Raw genomic sequence first — 24996 nt, 5'->3', positions numbered from 1 at the left:
ATATGAAAATAAAAGGAACGGTTACAATCTAAACAAACAAATATAACTGATATTTAATTCACTGCTCTGATTAGCAGTGCACTTATTTATATCTGTAATTGAGTTTAAGACTATATGCATGCTTTTTTTGTTTCATATTTTTATTTTTAAAATAAAATTAAATATATTTAAGTGGACAGCCTGTTTTGATTCATATATATGAAAATCTATGTGTTTCTGTGTATATATATACATACATAAATAATTACTACAGTCAAACTAATGAACACATCTATCTTCTCATATAGTTAGAAGAAATATACTCTTCACAAATTTCCAGTATACAGTATTAATAACTATAATCACATAACTGCAACTTTGTACTCTTGGACTGACAGATCCCCTTTTTTCCCACCTCCCTGTCCCTGGTAACCACCATTTTACCCTGCTTCCATGTATTAAACTTTTTTTTTTTTTTTTTTTTTTTTTTTTTTAAGAGGGAGTCTCGCTCTGTCGCCCAGGCTGGGGTGCAGTGGCCGGATCTCAGCTCACTGCAAGCTCCACCTCCTGGGTTTACGCCATTCTCCTGCCTCAGCCTCCCGAGTAGCTGGGACTACAGGCGCCCGCCACCTTGCCCGGCTAGTTGTTTTTTGTATTTTTTAGTAGAGACGGGGTTTCACCGTGTTAGCCAGGATGGTCTCGATCTCCTGACCTCATGATCCGCCCGTCTCGGCCTCCCAAAGTGCTGGGATTACAGGCTTGAGCCACCGCGCCCGGCCTGTATTAAACTTTTTCAGATTCCAGCCGGGCACAGTGGCTCACGCCTGTAATCCCAGCACTTTCGGAGGTCGAGGTGGGTGGATCACCTAAGGTTGGGAGTTCCAGACCAGCCTGACCAACATGGAGAAACCCAGTCTCTACTAAAAATACAAAAAATTAGCAGGGCATGGTGGCACATGCCTGTAATCCCAGTTACTCAGGAGGCTGAGGCAGGAGAATTGTTGGAACCCGGGAGGCAGAGGTTGCAATGAGCTGAGATTGTACCATTGCACTCCAGCCTGGGCAACAAGAGAGAAATTCCATCTCAAAAAATAATAATTAATAATAATAATAATAACAATAATAGAGTACCTCAACGCTCCACTATAATCAACACACCACTATCGTCAATGGGCAGATCATCCAGACAACAAAAAAATCATAAGTTAAGCTGTACTCTACACGGAATAGACCTAACAGAAATTTACACAGCTTTGCACAACTCCATGACTGCACAATGCACATTCTACTCAGTAGCACATGGATTATTCTCCAGGATAGGCTATGTGTTAGGACAAAAAGTAACGGCACATTTTTAAAAACTGAAATCATATCAACTCTTTTGTGACCACAGTGGAATACTACTAGAAATGAGTAACAGCAGGAACTTTAAAAGCTGTACAAATATATGAAAATTAAAACATGCTCACGACCAACCAATAAATAAAAAAATTAAAAATTCATTGAAAGGAACAAAGGAAATTAAAAATTAATTGAAACAAGTAAGAATAGAAACACAACATAACAAAACCTATGGGATGCGGCAAAAGCAGTTGTAAGAGGCAAAGTGCATAGCTATAAATGCCTAATCAGAAAAGTAGAAAGACCTCAAATAGCCAACCTGACAGTACACTTCAAGTAATGAGAAAAGCGAGAAAAATCAAATGCTAAAATTAGCAGAAAGAAATAAATCATAAAGATTAGAGAAGGAATTTTAAAAATAGAAACTAAAAAAAAATTACAAAAAGACAAAGCAACAAAGAGCTGGGGTTTTTCTTGAAAAAAAAAAACTGACAAGCTATAACGAGCCTAGGAAAAACAGAAAGAAAACTGCAGTAAAATCATAGATGAAAAAGGAGACATTACAATTGACAACACAGAAACACAAAGGATCGTAAGAGATTCCTAAAAACACCTATATACAAACAAATTGAAAAATCTAGGAGAAATGAATAAATTTCTGGAAACATAGCAATTTCACAAGTTATAATAATAAAACACCTGAACAGACTAATAATGACTAATGCAATTAAAGCAGTAATAAAAATCTTCCATCAAATAAAAACATAAGAATTATGGTTTTACTGCTGAATTCTACCAAACATTTTTTAAAAAGGTCATACCAACTTTATTCAAAATATTCCCTGAAAAATGAAGAGGAAGGAGTACTTCCAAACCTGTTCTATGAGGTCAGCATTACCCTGCTACAAAAACCAGACCAGGACACAACACAGAAAGAAAACCGCAGGCAAATATCCCTGATGAACATAGACGCAAAAATTCCTCAACAAAATACTTGGGGATTCATCGGAGGAATACGAGAATGATTCAACAAACACAAATAAATGTCACACATCACGAATCAAGAACAAAAACCATACAATCATTTCAGTAGATGCTGAAAAAAATAAAATTCAACATTCCTTCATAATAAAAACTCAAAATGAGTAGAGAAGGAACACGGCACAATAAAGGCCGTATATGACAAACTCATAACTAACATCATAATCAATGGGGCAAAGTTAAAAGCTCTTCCTCTAAGATCTTGTTCAAGTGTGGCTACTTTTACCACTTTTATTCGTCATGGTACTGCAAGCCCCAGCTAGAGCAATTAGGAGAATGCAATAAAACCCATCCAAATTGGAAAAAAAAAAGTCAAATTGTTTCTGTTAGCAGGTGACATGATCATATATACACAGAGAACCCTAGAGATTCCATAAAAAAACCTATTAGAAATAATGAATTTAGTAAAGTTACAAAATACTCAATATACACAAATGAGTAGCACACACATGCATCAACAGTGAAACACATAAAAAAGAAACCAAGAAAGCTGTTTCATTACAGTTGCTACCCACCCCCAAATGATGATACCTAGGGATAAACATAACCAAAAAGCTGAAAGATCCTACAATGAAAATGATAAAACATAGATCAAAGATATTAAAGCAGACACAAGTAAATGGAAAGATATCCCATGTCCATGCAACGGAAGAACGGAAGAATATTGTTAAAATATCTCTATCACTCAATGTGATCTACAGAATCAATGCAATCCACGTTAAATTACAAAGACATTCTTCACAGAAACAGAAAACTATTCTAAAATTCTCATGGAAATGCAAAACACCTCAGAGAGACAAAAAAATATTAAATAAAAAGAAAAGCTGGAGGCATCACACTACCTGATTTCAAAATATACTACAAAATATACTAGACTAATTCCATTTCCTGAAATTTCCATTTATACTAAAATTGTATTTTTAAGAATCCTTTACGTAAAATGGAATTCAGTTACAGGTTCAGTCTTAAACAGTTTTTTTTCTATCTACATAAATTATTCAGCAAGATATTCTAGGCCAGGTGCAGTGGCTCATGCCTGTAATCCCAGCACTTTGGGAGGCCGAGGGGGCCAGATCACTTGAGGTCAGGAGTTTGAGAACAGCCTGGCCAACATATGGTGAAACTCTGCCTCTACTAAAAATACAAAAATTAGCCAAGTGTGGTGGCACATCTCTTAATCTCAGCTACTTGGGAGACTGAGGCAGAAGAATCACTTGAACCCAGGTTGCAGTGAGCTGCGATCGCACCACTGCACTCCAGCCTGGGCGACGGAGTGAGACTCAGTCTCAAAAAAAAGATATTCTAAAGCTGTGCAGATCATAGGAAAAAGTCCATTTTACAGAACTGTCACTGCACTAAGCCTTGAATTCCATGGGCCCTACCTATTAAACAAATGCCTATAGCATCCATCAACCATTGAGACAATCACAAATGCTTCCACAAATGCCTAAAACAACCATCGGGCTCATAAAAAAACAAATCAGAATTCACCAGAAGATCCTGGGTCCCTACCTGGTCAAGGGGGAGGAATCACTGGCTGACACTCCTTCCTAGAGCCCCTCTGGAGCCCCCAGGCAGAGACTACAGAGCAGAGGAGCTAAGGAGCACAGTTCACAGCACTTCCAGTGTCTCGGAGAAGGGGAAGTGGTGGAAATTACCACTATCTCTTCTCCAACTTTGCTCAAGGGTATCACATCAGCACGCATCACTGAAACCTCTAGTCCAGTAAAGTCAAGGTCTGGGCGGGATGGGGGGACAAAAAGTAGCTCTCCTCATAAAAACATTGTGGATCCTGCCTCTGTGTTCTAAGAATAATCTGAAACAACAATAGTCCATATATGCCCCATGTATTTGTCAAACAGTGTTTCTTAAAAACACCAACACAGATGCACTGCTCCCAAAATAACAGGGAAAGGCACTGAAGGCCTTGAGCCTCTCCCAGGCAGCAAGCACCATGTCCTGTGCAGTACCTCGTACAGTTCACTGAATCCTCACAAGAGCCCAGGTGGGTATCTCTAGATGAAGGAACTAAGGATCAGAGATTGTAAGTAATTCTCTCCAGGTCAATTCATTCTTGAGGAACAACAGTCTGAATTCAAACCCTACTTTGCTTCTGCCACTCCATATGTCCTCCAATACACATATAACACAAGTTAGGAATGCGAGATTTTGATCTCAATGAATATTGCACAATTTCACAGGCTGAAGTGTGATGGGGTGATCTCAGCTCACTGCAGCCTCTGCCTCCCGGGTGCAAGTGATTCTCCAGCCTCAGCCTCCCGAGTACCTGGGATTACAGGTGCCTGCCTCCATGCCTGGTTAATTTTTGTATTTTTAGTAGAGATGGGGTTTCACCACATTGGCGAGGCTGGTCTCAAACTCCTGACCTCAGGTGATCCACCCTCGGCCTCCCAAAGTGCTGGGATTACAGGCGTGAGCCACTGCTCCAGGCCCGTGCTGGTATTCTTAATCAAAATTTTTCATTCTGAAGGGACCATGTTATTTAACATAAAGCCTTTCTGGCCAGGCGCGGTGGCTCACGCCTGTAATCCCAGCACTTTGGGAGGCCAAGGCAGGTGGATCACGAGGTCAGGAGACCGAGACCATCCTGGCTAGCACGGTGAAACCCTGTCTCTACTAAAAATACAAAAAATTAGCTGCGCTTAGTGGTGGGCGCCTGTAGTCCCAGCTACTTGGGAGGCTGAGGCAGGAGAATGGTGTGAATGCAGGAGGCGGGGCTTGCAGTGAGCCAAGATCGCGCCACTGCACTCCAGCCTGGGTGATAGAGCGAGACTCCATCTCAAAAAATAAAAACCTTTCTTAGAGCAGAATGTTTATTGCGAGGTCTAGATCAATATGTATTAAATTAGAGCTGTAAAAGTAAAATTCTTAGTTATAATCGTACTAATTGAAAGGAGGGAATGATGGATGGTCTTGAGTTGAAAAACTACGCTCACTACCTGGGTGACGGGATCCGTACCCCAAACCTCAGCATCCTGCAACATACCCATGCAGCAAACCTGCACATGCACCCCTTGAGTCTAAATTATTCAAATGTATTAAAATTACTTCTTTAAACATTTATTGAAATTATTTTTTAAAATCATATTAATTTATAGATACCTATTTTTAAATGTAAAATATTTGTCGTAATTTTATAATAAAATATTACTTGGGTGAAGACACAAACCACTCTCGTTACAGAAATAAACACTTCGTTTTACCACTGCAATCTGGGTGGCCTGAACGCTCACCAGAATGTCCCAGTGCTCCTCAGGACAGGGTTCACAGCTCTGGGAGCCCTGCCCAAAGCTAATTACACATTCACAACCACACAGGAAGCTCCAGAGTTTACTTCTACAAGGAGATCACATAATTAAAACCTACTGAGGAAAACAAAGGGCTATCTTTTACCTTCCACATAAGGTAGACGCAATACTATTTAAAAATTAGGATAGGGCCGGGCGCGATGGCTCAGGCCTGTAATCCCAGCACTTTCGGAGGCCGAGGCGGGTGGATCACAAGGGCAGGAGATCGAGACCATCCTGGCTAACATGGTGAAACCTCATCTCTACTAAAACTACAAAAAAAAAAATTAGCCGGGCGTCGTAGCGGGCATCTATAGTCCCAGCTACTCGGGAGGCTGAGGCAGGAGAATGGTGTGAACCCAGAAGGCAGAGCTTGCAGTGAGCTGAGATCGCACCACTGCACTCCAGCCTGGGCAACAGAGCAAGACTGCGTCTCAAAACAACACAAAAAGAAAGAAAATCAACTCAGACTCTTTACTAGAAATAAAAAAAATATTGGAAGCCATTTTATTTATTTATTTATTTTCCCCAAGGAGACTGCGGAGGATATGCAAAGACCACCTAGGGTCCTACCTGGGGACTTTCTCCTGACCACACACTCTGCAATTTGTTCCCAACCTCCAAAGTTTCTAAAGTTAGTGTCTAATGGGCCCAGAGTGTTTGTGTGGAGCGGTGAAAAAGCTCTGCGGATGAATAATGGTCGTGGCTGCGAAACATTCTGAATGTATTGACTGTTGCTGAATCGCACACTTACAAATAATTAAAATGGTAAAGAAAATGTTTATTTTACCTGCCTCCTCTATGTCACACTTTTTCTGTCAACATTTTGAAGAGCAAGTTGGTTTACTCCTCATTCCATAACAAAAATACTGCATACTCTGGATAAAAGTGAACCTAGTTTAATTTTGAAATCGTTCAATTAATAACAATGAGACAATAGTATAGTAAGCACCATTTTCCCTCTCACTGTAGCAGCAACTGATTCCCTTGTGCTCTTGGGCCTCTCTCTCCCTCCCTCTCTCAATAACGAACAACAACCTTCTCTCCAGTCCAAGCTCACACTTCCCCAGTTGTGCATGAATGTCTATTGTAGCTGTTAATCTGTTTTCCAGGCAGAGTCTTCAAGATTCCCATGCTCCCATTTGGCTGTCAGCTATCTGGAGCCAGCATTTCTCAACCCCATCATTTGTCATGAGAGATTTCTGTAAAGCTTTGCACAAAGTTCCCCAAGGGAGGACAGTGCTCACTCTAGGCAGCAGAACCATTTCCACACAGTAGGACCGTGCTGGGTGTGCGGGGGGGGGGGGGGGCAATGCACACCATGCCCAACGCTGGGCTCTCTATGCTACTGACTCCGATCCTGTGCTTAGTAGGACCATGTCCACAGCTGAGTCCACTGCAAATCTGACTCTCAGCAGGAAGGTCAGTCATAGCTGCTGGGTACTGAGTCTCACAGAGGGACAATGTTGAGGATGCCCGATCCCAGATGTGCATATGGGTCAACATCTGCTGATAGAGCAGGAACATAAAGGAAGCTGTGGCTGTAAAGGAGGGGTCTCCAGCCCTCAGTCTCAGCTGCCTCCTCATCCAAAACCTGCCCTGGGCTCTCAGGCTTCTCCTTGCTCTGAAGATGCTTCTTCACCCTGTGCAAGGGGCTTCCTGCAGCACGGCCTCGAGAATTCTTCTCTCTCGGCTCCTCTCCTTTTCCACCATGAAGTCCAAAGGAAACCTGCTCTGTGGTTTCTCATCCAGCACAGGGAAAGCTTCCTGTTGCTTTTGTGCTGTGGTCTCTGAATGCACAACTCTTCCTAGCTCTTCAAATGCAGGGACGGTGACAAGCAGCTTCCTGACTGACACAGTCCCTGCTGTTTTGAGGAACAGCCTCACTCTAACTGCATTCCCATCTCCCACGCTGTGCAGCCCAATCTGGACGGAAGCCATTATGGGGAGTTTCCAGAAACCGCATCTTACTCAACTCTCTGTCCACCACGCTCTAGGGAGGATGGCCCTCCTGGCTGAGCTAACTCCTGCACCTGAGGCAGTGACTGCTAAGATCTGAAGATGTTTCCAAGGGATTAGGAACAAAAAGGAAGCCGTTTTCTTTTTATTGCTCCTGCTCTTTGCCCCAATACCTAAGGTTGCTGAGCTGGGGAGAATTTTATCGATGGGCTCAGTGTTCATTCAGAATCCCCTGCTCCTCATATCACTGAGTCCCTGTCCTAGAAACTCCTCACAAGCAGATGGTCTCCACACAGGATGAGAGTTCCAATATGGCTCCCCAGGGAAGAGTCAACCTGGGTCAGCCCCGCTTTCTCATTGACATCCAGCATTTCTAATCTCCATGGGTGTCAATACTTCTGTTGCTGAACCTTTATTCATCTACTAATGGTAAGAATTTAGAAAATATTCGGACAAGAGCTGGGTTCAAAATTTATATTTTCTGAGCCAGCTGTTAAGCAGAACCATTATGGCCGGGCGCGCTGGCTCAAGCCTGTAATCCCAGCACTTTGGGAGGCCGAGGCGGGTGGATCACGAGGTCAGGAGATCGAGACCATCCTGGCTAACGTGGTGAAACCCCGTCTCTACTAAAAAAAAAAAAATACAAAAAACTAGCCGGGCGTGGTGGCGGGTGCCTGTAGTCCCAGCTACTCGGAGGCTGAGGCAGGAGAATGGCATGAACCTGGGAGGCAGAGCTTGCAGTGAGCCGAGATCGCGCCACTGCACTCCAGCCTGGGTGACACAGCGCGAGACTCCGTCTCAAAAAAAAAAAAAAAAAAAAAAAAAAAGCAGAACCATTATTACATTAGATTGGCACAAAAGTTAATGTAGTTTTTGTCATTACTATCAATGGCAAAAACCACAATTACCTGTGTACCAACCTCATATACAGTTTGGCTTTTATGAACTTTTTTTTTTTTTTTTTTTGAGACAGAGTCTTGCTCTGTCACCTAGGCTGGCATGCAGTGGCGCAATCTCGGCTCACTGTAACCTCCGCCTCCCGGGTTTAAGCAATTCTCCTCCTGCCTCAGCCTCCCAAGTAGCTGGGACTACAGGTGCCTGCCACCACACCTGGTTAATTTTTGTATTTTTAGTAGAGACAGGGTTTCACCATATTGACCAGGCTGATCTCTAACTCCTGACCTTGTGATCCACCCATCTTGGCAAAGTGCTGGGATCACAGGCGTGAGTCACCGCCCGGCCCATGAACTTTAATTATATAGATTATATTACAAACAAAGTAACCATTTTAATATATTTGTATCCAATAACATGTTGTGTATCTGAAACATACACCATTAAATTTACTTTAAAACCCAAAGGGTATTGTCTATTGCTGCATAAAAATCATTCCTAATATTCAGCATGTTAAGAGAACACGTTTGTGATTTCGATACTTTGGTGCACCTAGAATTGCTGAGCCACTTAGTTCAGTGGTTCTGGCTGTGTGTTGGTCATAAAGCTGCAGCCAAGCTGTCGGGCTGGGATGCATCCAGAAGCCAGAGAAGGTGGCCAGGCCCAGCCGGAGGGAGGCTCCCGCTGTCCCTAACCTCTTTGGCAGATGTAGATGAGCTCAGTGGAAAAGGAGAGAGTGAAGTGTGAGGCCCCTCTCCTTGTCCTCAATGTTAAAGATCATCCCATGCACGCACCATTTCTTCTTTCCTGAGACACCCTAGGCATAGAGCACTCCCCATTCATTCTAAGGCTACAGAGTATTCCACGGTAGAATTTTAGCCAACTCGACTCTAAGGGTTATCGCCATGATTTTCATCTCACAAATAAACACTGCAGTGAACATCCTTATGCAGACTTCTTTGGGTTCATGCGTGAATATGAACGTAGGATAAATTAAATTTCTAGAAGCCAAATTTCTGAGTCAGAAGGATGTGCACTTGTAATTTTTACTCATTATTCTCAGATTCCTCTCCAGAGGGGTTCTACCAATTTATTTATTATTTATTTATTTATTTATTTATTTTTGAGATGGAGTCTTGCTCATCACGCAGGCTGGAGTGCAGTGGCTTGATCTTGGCTCACTGCAAGCTCCGCCTCCCGGGTTCACGCCATTCTCCTGTCTCAGTTTCCCGAGTAGCTGGGACTACAGGCGCCTGCCAACGCACCCGGCTAATTTTTTGTATTTTTTTTTTTTTTTTTTTTTTTTAGCAGAGACGGGGTTTCACCGTGTTAGCCAAGATGGTTTGGATCTCCTGACCTTCTGATCCGCCCGCCTCGGCCTCCCAAAGTGCTGGGATTACAGGCGTGAGCCACCGCGCCCGGCCAGTTCTACCAATTTATAATGCCAGCCATAAATACCTGGTCAGAGTACAGTGTCGAAAGTTTGAATTTTTGCCAATAGTTCAGATTTTATTTTATTTTATTTTATTTATTTATTTATTTTTTTGAGATGGAGTCTCGCTCTGTTGCCCAGACTGGAGTGCAGTGGCCGGATCTCAGCTCACTGCAAGCTCCGCCTCCCGGGTTTACGCCATTCTCCTGCCTCAGCCTCCCGAGTAGCTGGGACTACAGGCGCCTGCCACCTCGCCCGGCTAGTTTTTTGTATTTTTAGTAGAGACGGGGTTTCACCGTATTAGCCAGGATGGTCTCGATCTCCTGACCTCGTGATCCACCCGTCTCGGCCTCCCAAAGTGCTGGGATTACAGGCTTGAGCCACCGCGCCTGGCCGTATTTCAGATTTTAAAATGTTACTTGTTACACTTTTATTTTTGATTCCACCTATTCTGCTTGAAGTGGAGCATTTTCTCAAATATTTCAGCGCTGTGTGTTTTTTAGGATTTGGTAAACTTTTTCTTAAATGTCCAGATAAGAAGGATTTTACTCTTTGGTGCCCAAGACTCAACTCTGAGACTATTATGCAGGTACTTAACACCATTCATGATGTAACCATTTAAAACTATAAAAACCACTCTGAGTTCTGTGGCCATAGAAACACATGTGGCAGACAAGGGAAGGCCTATAGAACGTGGTCCCTGGTTTGTAGAGTCACTTTAAATTTGAAAAGTCCACCAGCATATTTTCTAGGTGGAGGTCTCTTTGAGGGCAACCCTGTATTTCACCTCCCATAGTGGCCTGGGTCTTTATATATATACACACACACACATGTATATACATATATATGCATATATACATATATATGAATATATGTGTATCATCTATTTGATTGGATCTTAGGTCTGCCCAAGGCAGCCCTGTGTCACAATCTCATTACTTTTATTTCTATCCATTTGCTTTGAGTTTTGGGAGAGCTTTAGTATATGAGGAATAGACTCCCCCCAGGAGGCAAAACAGAGGAAGAAGGAGGGGCAAATGGTCAAGGCAGCTTGTACCAAGTCATGAATAATCCAGCACAGGCTCAGAGAAAAAAGTCCTAAGATGAGCCTTGTATCTGAAACCAAAACATACAAGATCATTAAAGTTCTGGGGATTATAACAGGTAAGTAAATGAAGTTTAAGTTTTAAATGTATTGGACATTTATATAAAGCATGAAGACTGTAAAATTCAGAATGTGACAAGGAAATAAAGAATTTGAGATTTTAAGATGTAAAGACCCCAAAGCAAGTTTCCAGGAAAAGTGTTTATGCTTCAAATTATTTTCTCTAAAAGTCTTTTTTTCCCTTTTCTTAGGTATAAGGAAACCTCTATATAAGGAACATTCTTTTCTTTCCACTGTCAAGAACAAAGTGACCCCATAAAGGAATTCTAACATTAAGTAGAAGACAATTGCACTTTTTTGTAACCATTGAGAAGTTTCCTATTTGTACATAAAAATATTGATGCAGAAATCACCTGTCTGACTTGTTAGACCGAAAACCATGAAAACCCAAGAAGAAAACCTAGGCAATACCATCCAGGACATAGGCATAGGCAAGGACTTCATGACGAAAACACCAAAAGCAATAGCAACAAAAGCCAAAATAGACAAATGGGATCTAATTAAACTAAAGAGCTTCTGCACAGCAAAAGAAACTACCATCAGAGTGAAGAGGCAACCTACAAAATGGGAGAAAATTTTTTTCAATCCATGCATCTGACAAAGGGCTAATATCCAGAATCTACAAAGAACTTAAACAAATTTACAAGAAAAAAATTAAACAACCCCATCAAAAAGTGGGCGAAGGATATGAATAGACTCTTCTCAAAAGAAGACATTTATGCGGCTAACAGACATATGAAAACATGCTCATCATCACTGGTCATTAGAGAAATGCAAATCAAAACCACAATGAGACACCATCTCACAACAGTTAGAATGGCAATCATTAAAAAGTCAGGAAACAACAGGTGTGGACAGGATGTGGAGAAATAGGAACACATTTATACTGCTGGTGGGAGTGTAAACTAGTTCAACCATTGTGGAAGACAGTGTGGCGATTCCTCAAGGATCTAGAACTAGAAATACCATTTGACCCAGCCATCCCATTACTGGGTATATACCCAAAGGATTATAAATCATGCTACTATATAGACACATGCACTTGTATGTTTATTGCAGCACTATTCACAATAGCAAAGTCTTGGAACCAACCCAAATGTCCGTCAATGATAGACTGGATTAAGAAAATGAGGCACAGGCCAGGCGCGGTGGCTCAAGCCTGTAATCCCAGCACTTTGGGGGACCGAGACAGGTGGATCATGAGGTCAGGAGATTGAGACCATCCTGGCTAACATGGTGAAACCCTGTCTCTACCAAAAAAATACAAAAAAAACTAGCCAGATGTGGTGGTGGGTGCCTGTAGTCCCAGCTACTCAGGAGGCTGAGGCAGGAGAACGGCGTAAACCCAGGAGGCGGAGCTTGCAGTAAGCTGAGATCCGGCCACTACACTCCAGCCTGGGCAACAGAGCAAGACTCTGTCTCCAAAAAAAAAAAAAAGAAAGAAAATGAGGCACATATACACCATGGAATACTATGCAGCCTTAAAAAAGGATGAGTTCATATCCTTTGCAGGGACATGGATGAAGCTGGAAACAATCATTCTGAGCAAACTATCACAAGGACAGAAAACCAAACACTGCATGTTCTTACTCATAGGTGGTAACTGAACAATGAGGACACTTGGACACAGGGCGGGGAACATCACACACCGGGGCCTGTTGTGGGGTTGGGGGAGGGATAACATTAAGAGAAATACCTAAAGTAAATGACGAGTTAACGGGTGCAGCACACCAACATGGCACATGTATACACATGTAACAAACCTGCACATTGTGTACATGTACCCTAAAACTTAAAGTAAAAAAATAAAAAATTTTTAAAAATATATTGATGCTTAATGCTAAAATTGGAATTAGTAGTTTAATATCCTTACAACTGATTAATTTTCTTCGGACTAAACCATTTCTGTTTATGATTCATCAGTTAACTTGGATGTATTCTACTCTGAAAACAACTCAACTTTTGGTATATTTTGTTTTCTGTATCAACTATTGCTCTTTTCTAAACACTGACAGAGATATTCCATACCTATTGATTATTAATTTCATGGGCATTGGGATTATTAAATTATTTCAAGAATGCACAGACGGGACTTCCCCCACATTGAACTCACAAATGTTGCTGATGCTGACTCATGCTTTTCTTTCAATCTTAGCAAATAAAGTAGGCATTTTATTTTCTAGACACCCAGATGATAGCAGCAGAAAGGAGAAACTCCCCAAAGCTGTTATCCTTTAAATCCTCAGGATGAATCACACCTGGAGAATCACTCACACTTGATTTACATTTTATACAAATGAGAGTTGGGTCTTAGAGCTGATGCTGAGTTAGTGAAGGACTTGGGCTGTTGGGATGGGGTGAATGTGTTTTACAAGCGAGGAAGACACGAATTTTTGGATTCCATAGGGTAGGGGATTATTGACTAAATTGTGTCCCAAAATTTGTACAATGAAACTCTAACACACAGTGTGTGACTGAGTTTGGGGATAGGATCTTTAAAGAGAGGAGTGAAATTGAGGTCATGAGAGTGGCTTGTTATCAAATCTGGCTGGTTTCCTCCTAAGAAAAGGAATTTGCACACACAGAAATGAGACAACAGAGACAAGCGTGCAGAGGGAAGATCACGTGAGGACACAGCAAGGAGGTAGTGACCCGCAAGCCAAGGAGAGAGGCCTCAGGGAAAACTAAACCCACCAACACCTTTATCTTGACTCCCCAGCTTCAGAACTGCGAGAAAAGATGTGTCTACTCTTTAGGCCAGCAGGTCTTTGGTATCTCATTAAGGAAGTGCTAGCAAATGAAAACAAAACGGACCCCAAAGACCTTGGATGTGGGAGGAGGAGGAGACGGAGCAGGGTGCAGGAGGCAGGGCAGGGAGGGACTGGAAGTTTAGGCTCTGATGTGCATCTCCTGGATGGAATCTGGACTCCACTCAGTATTGTTTGGGAGAGACTTGGGAAAACATTTAACCTCCCAATACTGATTTCCTAATAAACACTGGGCCTTGAGCATAGGGCTTGGCATCATCCTATTCCATGTTATGAAAGTCTTCTTGAGGTAATGTTTGTAAAACAATCACCAAGGCATCTGGCATATATTAAGGGTTCATACATAGTCATTGTGATTTAGTTATTTATAGAAAATTGCATTCATTCTATGGGCACCGTGAACCTTGGTCTGGGGACCCTAATGAGTCCAAGTTCCCCTGTGGTTCTCAAGTGCACAGGGCCTAACTGTTGCTTCCTTTGAAACTCCTTCTATTGAGTAAAATTCTGAAACCCACCTGGCCCTTCTGATCTTGAGAAATTACCCAGAGAAGGCCCTCAGGCTCAGGGCTCAGACAAGAACTGGGGCAAATATTTTAGGGAATGGAGAACAGATTTGCATCCACTATCCAAGAATTTCAGTACTGGGGAAAATGTCACATAAGACTGCTCGGTTCTCTACTAAGACAGTGTAAAAGCAAGGTGAGGAAAGTTCAAACAGTTTTCAAATATTTTTACTGGATCCAAAAATAAAAGACAAAAATAGAGAAAGAAATGCAAAAATATTCTGAATCCAACAAGGACAAACGTACACAGTCTGCATCCAATCAACACTGTCTGCAAAGAAACAAACAAAATATGCTATAAGAAACAAAAAGAAAAATTAATCCAAAATGGCCTTTAAATTTGACATATGATAAACTTTGCAGGCAGGAGCACAACAGCAATTCTTACAACTATATTCTACTTGATTATGAGGGTAGAGGATGGATTTACCAGGTTAAGTAGAGATACAGAAGATATAAGACTCAAGTTAAACTTTCAGAAATGATGCCTAAAATGTCCCTTTTAACAAATAGACTGAATGAGCTTGATTACAGATTAAATGCTATCAACGAATAGATGAGTGAACTTAATGATGTAGCAATGGAAGCTATCCCCCAAAAAATCACCAAAAAAAAAAAAAAAAAGAAAAGATGAGAAAAGTAAATGTGTGAGTTTTCGGACATTATTAAATTGCCATAATGGTGTAATTAGAGGCATAAAAGGAGATAAGATTACTGTGGTGAGAGGGTAGAAAAACAATTTAAATAGTGACCCAAGTGTTCCAAGTTTGGTTAAAAATATATACACACTATCCAAGAAGCTGAACAAATCCCAGACACACACACACACAGAGAAAAAAAACACACATAAAGAAAACAACACTCACCGTAATCAAATTGGGGGAAAAAATCTGTGATGATAAAATACTCTTAAAAGTAGAGAGAAAAGACGTGTTAGACTCAGGTGAACAACATAATGATAAAAGCAGATTTCTTATTAGAAGCAATGCGGCTGGGTGCGGAGGCTCACGCCTGTAATCCAAGCACTTTGGAAGGCCCAGGTGGGCGGATCACGAGGTCAGGAGATAGAGATCATCTGGGCTAACACAGTGAAACCCCATCTCTACTAAAAATAGAAAATATTAGCCGGTGTGGTGGCGAGCACCTGTAGTCCCAGCTACTCAAGAGGCTGAAGCAGGAGAATGGCGTGAACCCGGGAGGCAGTGCTTGCAGTGAGCCAAGATCGCGCCACTGCACTGCAGCCTGGGCGACAGAGTTAGACTATCTCAAAAAAAAAAAAAAAAAAAAAAAAAGTATGCAAACAGGAGGCAGTGGATCTATATTTATACAATACTAAGAGAAACAACTTTTTATTCAAAAATCTTGAATAAAAAGAAAAGCTGGAGGCATCACACTACCTGATTTTAAAATATACTACAAAATATACTATAAATCCATAGTAACTGCAACTCTATAGTATAATATCAAAACAGCATGGCACTGCCAAAAAAAGGGGGCAGGAGAGACACAGAGACAAATGACAGACATAAACAAATCAAACAGAATAGAGAACTCAGAAATAATTTCACGCATTTACAGTCACCTCATTTTTAACCTAGGCATCAAGAACACACCTTCCGGAAGGGCAATCTCTTCAATAAACTGCGCTAGGAAACACCCAACACCCCATGTAGAAGAATAAATCTAGACCGTTATCTTATCATATACAAAAATCAACTCAAAATAAAGATTTAAATGTAGGACCTGAAACTATGACACTACTAGAGAAGAAAACATAGGATAAATAATGAAATGATTAGGACAAGGAATTTTCAAATAGACATCAAAAGTACAAGCAACAAAAGCAAAAATAGACAAATATAATTACATTAAACTTACAAGCTTCTGCAAAGCAGAAGCAGCAATCAGTAGAAGAAACAATCCAGAGAGTGGAAGAAAGTATTAGCAAACTATGCATCAGGCAAGCGGTTAATACACAAAATACAGAAAGCAAGACTACTCAAAAGCAAACATACAAATAATCTAATTTAAAAATCAGAAAAAGATCTACCGAAAACCCTTTTTCCCCACCATTACTTCCCCACCTTCTTTTCCCGACTGCCCCTTCGGCCCCCTCCCTTCAACACTCTTCTTTCTCCGTCTACCCTAAAATTTGTCCCCCACCACCTTCTCACAAAGCCCTTCTCTACTCTCCCACTCACTACCCTTTTCCCCACCATCTCTTCCCCTCTCCCTGGCCACCCTCTTTCCCCTCTCGCATACTCATCACCCTCTTTTGCTCCTTCATCCACCCAAAAACATTTTCCCCCATCTTTTCCCAAAGCGTTCTCCCCACTCCTGCTGCTCATCACCCTCTTTTCCCCCTCCATCTACCCAAATACTTATTTTCCCACCATCTTTTCCCCACAGTCTGTCTGCAACGCCTTCTCCTTGCCATCCTTTTTTCCCTTCAGCACTCACCACTTTCTTTACCCCTCCCCATCTACCCCAACACTATTTTCTCCCCTCCTACCACTTCAGCTGAGCTGCCCTCTCCATGGCCGCCACCAACCGCAGCAAGGCGAGGTGCGCTGTCACACGCCCCAGCCTCCAACATGAGGCATGTAGCTCTCCCATCTCCTCGTCCTCTAGCCGGACAGGAGCAGCTCCCGCTGCCGGTGGCCCTCCTACTGTTTCTGCAGCCCTGGGGTCTCAGTCGCTACCACCTACCACAGCGAGGCGAAGCCAGAGAAAAGCCACAGTACCACGGGCTCCAGCCTCCAGTGTGTAGTAAGTAGCTTCCTAAGGTAGCACGTAACACCTCCGCATGTATCCGCAGACAACCCTAGAATGGCCTGACTGCTGGCCTCAACACGCTTTATATACTGAGGTTAGGAAACGGGGTTCCTGGACTACATGTTCTGATTGGATGACAGAAAACCTGTAGGCCTACTCTGATTGGACTTTATTATGATGTTCTGATTGGATGAGAGCCAGTATTAGAACAACCAATAAGAGCATGAAAATAAAGTCCAATCAGAAGAGGCCTAGAGGTTTTTTCCTCTCATCCAATCAGAACATGTAGTCCAGGAACCTCCCCCTCGCCCCCCAATTGCCTAACCTCAGTATATAAAGCATGCTGCAGTGGCTAGTCAGGTCACAATAGGATTTTCTGCATGTGTGTGTGGTCGGTCCGTGCGTGCTGGGTTAGGAAGCCACTTAACTGCATGCTGGAGGCTGGAGGCAGCACTGGGGAGTGGTAGGAGGGCCACCAGTGGCGGGAGCTATTCCTGTCCTGCTAGAGGACGAGATGGGAGAGCTAAGTGCCCTGCGTTGGAGGCTGGGGCCTGTGACATCCCACCTCTCCTCGCCTCGGTTGGTGGCGGCCACGGAGACAGCAGCAGCAGCTGAAGTGGTAGGAGGGGAAAAAATAGTTTTGGGGTGGGTGGAGGGGTGAAGAGGGTGGTGAGTGCCAAATGGAAAAAAGGATGGCGAGCAGGAGAAGGCGTTGCAGACAGAGGGTGGGGAAAAGATGGGGGGAAAATAAGTTTTTGGGTGGATGGGGAAAAGAGGGTGGTGAGCCGCAGGAGTGGGAAGAAGGCTTTGGGAAAAACGGGAGGAAATGGTTTTGGGTAGATGGAGGAGCAAAACGGGGATGAGAGCGCTGGTGGGGAAAAGGGTGGTGAGCAGGAAAGTAGAGAGGGCTTTGCAAAGGGATGGTGTGGGAAAAATGGTGGGGAAAAAGTTTTGGGGGGGTAGATGGAGAAAAAAGGGTGGCGAGAGGGAGGAGGCCGAAGGCAGTTAGGAAAACAAGTTGGGGAAATAATGATGGCGGAGACAAAGGTTTTGGGTAGATCTTTTTCTGATTTTTAAATTAGATTATTTGTATTTTTGCGTTTGAGAAGTCTTTCTGTATTTTGTGTATTAACCGCTTGTCTGATGTATAGTTTGCAAATACTTTCTACCATTATCTGGATTGTTTCTTCATTCTACTGATTGCTTCCTCTGCTTTGCAGAAGCTTTTAAGTTTAATGTAATTATATTTGTCTATTTTTGCTTTTGTTGCTTGTATTTTTGATGTCTATTTGAAAACTCCTTGTCCTAACCAATTTCATTAAGCATTTATCCTATGTTTTCTTCTCTGATAGTGTCAATTTCAGGTCCTACATTTAAATCTTTATTTTGAGTTGATTTTTGTTTATGATAGTTGTCTAGATTTATTCTACATGTGGGTGTTGGGTATTTTCTAGCATAGTTTATTGAAGAGATTGCCCTTCTGGAAGGTGTATTCTTGATGCCTAGGTTAAAAATGAGTTGACTGTAAATGCTTGAATTTATTTCTGAGTTCTCTATTCTGTTTGATTTATGTCTGTCATTTTTCTGTCTGTCTCTGTCTCTCCTCTGCGCCCCCTGCCCCTGGATGGAGTTAATTCTCCATCCAGTTTTCCACATTGGTTACTTACTACCACCGGTTCGAGGCCATTTTTCATTTATATTACCCGATCATTTTATTCATTGTCACATTTCTAACAGTATATGCTGTTTCCACAGCATACCATGTGAACAGTTTAAAATTCTCAAACTATAATTCTTTGTTGAAGCATTTGTAAGTTTCACACAAGCCCTTATATGATCTGTGTTTTGATTTTTAAATCATCTTTTCTATTTTATTTATATTTACTTTTCTTCTTGTGAGATTTAATCTTATACAAACTTTATAGATAGAAAGATGTTGGAAAACTATCACATGGTCTGTTATGTTTATTGTGTTATTTTAATAGGCCAGATTCATTGATGGAAAGAGAAATCTTGATAGTTTTTTGATTATGTAGGACGCTTGACATTTTATCAGAAAACTATGTTGAAAATTGCATCGTTATGTATAGAGTGGCATGGATTCAACTTTGTATGTGTGAATTCCATTTGTAATGTTTGAATAGTGGATTAGTTTTAACATGCTTTCATTTCATTTGGTCCTGTTAGGTAAGCAAAGGACCTTGTGTGTTGGAAAAGAATTACTTTGGTGCAGCTGCCCGAGAGGAGCTGGGGGAGGACGCTGGCCCGCGATGCTCGTCGCAGACAACCTGGCTGCGATGTCCGCGAGCCAGGCGAGTGCCGCGGCGACAGCGGCGGGACTTCTCACGCGGCAGGGCGACCTGGGCTTCGGCCTCCCTCCGGTTCCCTGGAAGCGGGCCGCGGCCAGCGCCTGAGCAGCAGCAGAGATGGAGGCTTCAGTGCCTCTCTCTCTTTCCCGTCAGCCTGAGCCGGGGGAGGCCAGGAAGCCCGGGTGTCTAGAGCGGGGGTCCGTGCCCGAGAATGAGAATTTTCTTCACCAGAACATGGAGACTGTTCAATCACCAGGAGCACAAAGTTTTCATTGTTGGGCTGGATAATGCAGGGGAAACTACCATTCTTTACCAATTTTCTATGAATGAAGTTGTACATACATCTATAAGAGAAAGTCATGTGGAAGAGTTAGCGATTAATAATACACGTTTTCTAATGTGGGATATTGGTGGCCAAGAATCTTTTCGTTGTTCCTGAAACACGTACTATACTAACACAGAGTTTGTAATAGTTGTTGTGGATAGTATAGATACAGGATTTCTGTAACTAGAGAAGAACTCTAAAATGTTAGCACATGAAGACCTAAGAAAAGCTGGATTGCTGAGATTTGCTAATAAACAAGATGTTAAAGAATGCATGACTGTAGCAGAAATCGCCCAGTTTTTGAAGCTACGTTCTATTAAGGAACACCAGTGGCATATCCAGGCATGATGTGCTCTAACTGGCGAGGGATTGTGCCAAAGACTTGAATGGATGTCTCGACTTAAGATTAGAGCTCTATGACCTCGTAGACTTTGTATAAATGAAGTGCTGGACTTTTCCTGAAAGCTGCCAAAATTAATGGTTTAGATATATTTATAATAAACTGATTTAAACTTTTTCCATAGGAGGACGAATTAAGACCACTTATTTGAAAGCAAAGATGGAGAGGGAGGAGGAAGAAGAGAAAACGGTGGAGCGGCGGCCGCTGTCGGTTGTGCAGTGGCAGCGGCTCTCCGCCTGGCGGAGGATGGACAGCCAGGACGGGAAGCGGGTGGTGTGCGGCAACAGCACCGGGTTTGTGAAGTGTGGATGTGCAGGCTCTAACTTTCCAGAACACCTCTTCCCAGCTTTGGTTGGAAGACCTGTTACCAGATCAACCACCAAAGTGGAAAACATTGAACAAAGATCTTACGGTTGGTGATGAGGTAAGCGAACTACGATCAATGTTAGAAGTTAACTACCCTGTGGGAAATGGCATAGTACGAAATTGGGATGACATGAAACACCTGTGGGACTACACGTTTGGACCAGAGAAACTTAATATAGATACCAGAAATTGTAAAATCTTGCTCACAGAACGTCCTATGGACCCAACCAAAACAGAGAGAGGACTGTAGAGGTAATGTTTGAAACTTAGCAATTTTCTGGTGTATATGCAGCCATCCAGATAGTTCTGACTTTGTACGCTCAAGGTTTATTGACTGATGTAGCGGTGGACTCTGGAGATGGTGTGACTCACATTTGCCCAATATATGAAGGTTTTTCTCTCCCTCATCTTACCAGGAGACTGGATATTGCTGGGAGGGATAACTAGATAGCAAGTTGCTTCTATTGCGAAGATATGCCTTCAACCACCCTGCTGGTTTTGAAACGGTTCACACGATTAAAGAAAAACTGTGTTACGTGGAATATAATATTGAGCAAAAGCAGAAACTGGCCTTAGAAACCAAAGTATTGGTTGAATCAGATACACTCCCAGATGGACATATCTTCAAAATTGGGGGAGAGAGGTTTGAAGCACCAGAAATTTTATTTCAGCCTTATTTGATCAATGTTGAAGGAGCTGGTGTTGCTGAATTGCTTTTTAACACCATTCAGGCAGCTGACACTGATACCAGATCTGAATCCTACAAATACATTGTGCTTTCTGGAGGGTCTGCTATGTATCCTGGCCTGCCTTAACCGTTGGGACGAGAACTTAAACAGCTTTACTTAGAAGGAGTTTTAAAGGGTGATGTGGAAAAACTTCCTAAATTTGAAATCTGCATTGGAGACCCACCCCGCAGAAAGCACATGGTATTCCTGGGTGGTGCAGTTCTAGCAGATACCATGAAAGACAAAGACAACTTTTGGATGACCCAACAAAGGTACCAGGAAAAGGGTGCCCGTGTGCTGGAGAAACTTGGTGTGACTGTTCGAAAAACTCCAAAGCTGGCCGGGCGCGGTGGCTCAAGCCTGTAATCCCAGCACTTTGGGAGGCCGAGACGGGCGGATCACGAGGTCACGAGATCGAGACCATCCTGGCTAACACTGTGAAACCCCGTCTCTACTAAAAAATACAAAAAAAAAAAACTAGCCGGGCGTGGTGGCGGGCGCCTGTAGTCCCAGCTACTCCGGAGGCTGAGGCAGGAGAATGGCGTAAACCCGGGAGGCGGAGCTTGCAGTGAGCTGAGATCCGGCCACTGCACTCCAGCCTGGGCGACTGAGCAAGACTCCGTCTCAAAAAAAAAAAAAAAAAAAAAAAAAAAACTCCAAAGCTTGTTGGCATCACACCCGTAATGCTTTCTTTTTTCCTTTATTGCCAATCTTTGAACTCATTCAACTTCAGGACGTGGTAGAGGCCTCTCTCTGCCTTTTAGACTGGAAAGGTCAAGTTTTATTCTGGTGTCTTGGGGAAGCTTTGTTAAATTTTTGTTAATGTGGGTAAATCTGAGTTTCATTCAACTGCTTCCCTACATAGACAAGAGGGCTAAGGGTCCTGTCTGCTGCTTTGTTTCTTCAAAGTGGTCATTTAGATCATTCCTGTAGGCTTCCTATTTTCACTTTACTACTCTAATGCTGCTAGTTGTAATCTTTAGCACACTAGGTAGTATGCCTTTATTAGCATAAAAAAAAAAACAGGAGCTTTTACATATTACTGAGATGGGGGGTGGTTCGGGATAGGTGGACAGCTGCTGAACCCTTTAGAGCATTTCCTCTGTAGTGTGGCGCTTTCAACTGTACTGCTGCAGCTTTAAGTACCTTAAAGCTTCTCCTGTGAACATCTTAGGGAAATGTTAGGTTCAAAACGAAAATGTTTTGGGTGTTTTTTGTTGGGGTTGGGGGGCAACAGTAGGTGGTCTGATTTTTATTTTTAAGGTTTTCTCACTGGAGTACATAGAGGAACTTTATTTACTGTACTTTGATTTGGCAGGTTTCTCCTTGTGCTCCGCCTGGAGCTGTTTCCATATGATATAAAAAGCACAAGTGTAGTATTCCGTTACTATGTGGCTTAGGGATTTGTATTTTAAAATCAACTGTGTTAGCTGGGACTAGACTCCCTACAATGTATCAGTGGAAAAGTAACATTTAAAAATCATTTTGGTAATTCAAATTACAGATTTAAAAGTGCTTATGATCTGGTGTTTTGTTAATGCTTCTGTTTATTCCAGAAGCATTAAGGTGACCCATTGCCAAGTGTCATTCTTGCAAATTATTCTTTTATGTAACTGACCAGTGCTTAATAAAAGAAGCAGGTACTTACAAATAATTACTGGCAGTAGGTTATAATTGGTTTAAAAATAACGTTGGAATACGGGACTTATTGCTAGTTGGGTAATTTTCGTTAGTTTTTTGTTAGTTTTGGTTTGAAAACTGGAAGTAGAGTAAAATTTCACTGTTTAAAATGTTGGCCAAAAAAAAAAAAATCAAGATTTAAATTTTTTATTTGTACTAAAAAACTAATCATAACTGTTAATTCTCAGCCATCTTTGAAGTTTGAAAGAGGAGTCTTTGGTATTTTGTAAATGTTAGCAGACTTCCCTGCCAGTGTCAGAAAATCTTATTTATGAATCCTGTAGGTATTCCTTGGTATCTGAAAAAAAATATGAAATAGTACTCATATATGAGTTATTTCTAAGTTTCAAAAATAAAAAGAAATTGTATCATACTAATTACAAAATACAGGTTCTGGAAAAAATATTTTTCTTCATTTTAAAACTTTTGTTAACTAATAATGGCTTTGAAAGAGGAGGCTTAATTTGGGGGTGACTAAAATCAAAGACATTATTGACCTGAGGGTTTCTGTTTTATAAGAATACATAATTAGCTTAAATAAACAGCAAAAGGTTAGTTTTAATTGTGTAGCTTCTGTTAATATTGTGTTTTTTGTCTGTTTTGCCTCAATTTGGACAGATAAGTTTACCTGCATGTTGGAGATGTCTCAGAACACATGAATAGCCCATACTAGATCTTGGGAATGTGGATTTTAGAGTCACTTTGGAATAAGTTCTTATATAAATACCCCCGGCATTTTGAGAACGGGGCTTGTTAAAGGACGTGTATGTAGGGCCAGTACCTACTGGCAGTTGGGTTCAGGGATATGGGGTTGACTTGGCCTTTGGTCATTTGATCATAATTTTAAAATGTGGGAGTAGAAAACAACAAAGAATGGAATGGACTCTTAAAACAATGAAAGAGCATTTATCATTTGTGTCTTGAATGTGGAATATGTTTTTGATTTAATAATTCTGATAAATATGACAGTTAAAATGGTGTATTATGTATATATATATATTGTAATTTAGAAATTCCATTTTATAATATTACTATTTCAAGGTGAAATAATGCATTTGAATTTGGGATTTGGGTGGAGTATTAGGTTTAACTGGAGTTGTTGTCAAGTATGAATCCCTCAGGGAAAAAAAAGTTCTGTTGTTAAAAAGCAATCTGATTCTTAGCTCTTGAAACTATTGTTACTTAAATTTCCAGTAATTACAAATTATAAATTTTTAAATTAGAATTACCAATACTTTGACCTTTGAGGAGGGTTTCTTAGAAATACGTTTAGTAATGTCCCCAAGAGTTAGTCTTACATTTAAACTTTTTTTGTTAAAACATGGTACTGGTTGTTCACTTTTTACACAGTTCTGAGTACTGTTAGTATCTGGAAAGTATCTTGAGATAGTGGAAAGCTAAACAGTCTAAATTTAACATGAAATACTTCTTTTTGATTCAGAAAGTTAAATCAGATTTTTTCAAGGTCAAAAAAAAGCAAAGATGAAGTTCTTAAAGGAATTTTTATAAGAATCATCGGGGATATTTTTGAAATTATTTTAAAAATTATTAATAGTTGTGTTAAAATACTCATGAAATTTATCATCTTAATGTTTAAGCACACCATTCAGCGTTGTTAAGCCTATTAATGGCACTGTGCACTCAGTCCCAGAACTCTTTTCATCCTGCAAAACAGACTCTGAGCTCATTATACAACTGGTCATTCCCTTCCCACCTTCAGCTCCTGCCAATCACCCTTCTTTCTGTCTCTAACTTTAGGTACCCCGTGTAAGTGGAATTGTACAGTATGTGTCTTTTTGTGACTGGTTTAACATAGCATAATGTATTTCATGTTGTTGGATGTGTCAGAATTTTTGTCCTTTATAGCTGAGAGTAACATGCCATTGTGTATCTATACTACATTTTTTTTTTTCTTTCTCTTTGACATGAAGTCTCTGTTGCCCAGGCTGGAGTGCAGTGGCAC

General features: G+C 41.5%; 2 pseudogenes; both read left to right on the top strand.

The window, feature by feature from the left end:
- The first annotated feature begins 19745 nt into the window (after positions 1-19745).
- LOC112632395 lies at positions 19746-20279 on the top strand (annotated as a pseudogene).
- Positions 20280-20505: 226 nt separating this feature from the next.
- Positions 20506-21719, top strand: LOC112632394 (annotated as a pseudogene).
- The last annotated feature ends 3277 nt before the right edge of the window (positions 21720-24996 follow it).

Source organism: Theropithecus gelada, chromosome 10 (genome assembly GCF_003255815.1).
Source record: "Theropithecus gelada isolate Dixy chromosome 10, Tgel_1.0, whole genome shotgun sequence".
Taxonomy (NCBI): Eukaryota; Metazoa; Chordata; class Mammalia; order Primates; family Cercopithecidae; genus Theropithecus; species Theropithecus gelada.
Note: the sequence above shows the minus strand (reverse complement) of the source record. Positions and strands in the feature narration are given on the sequence as shown.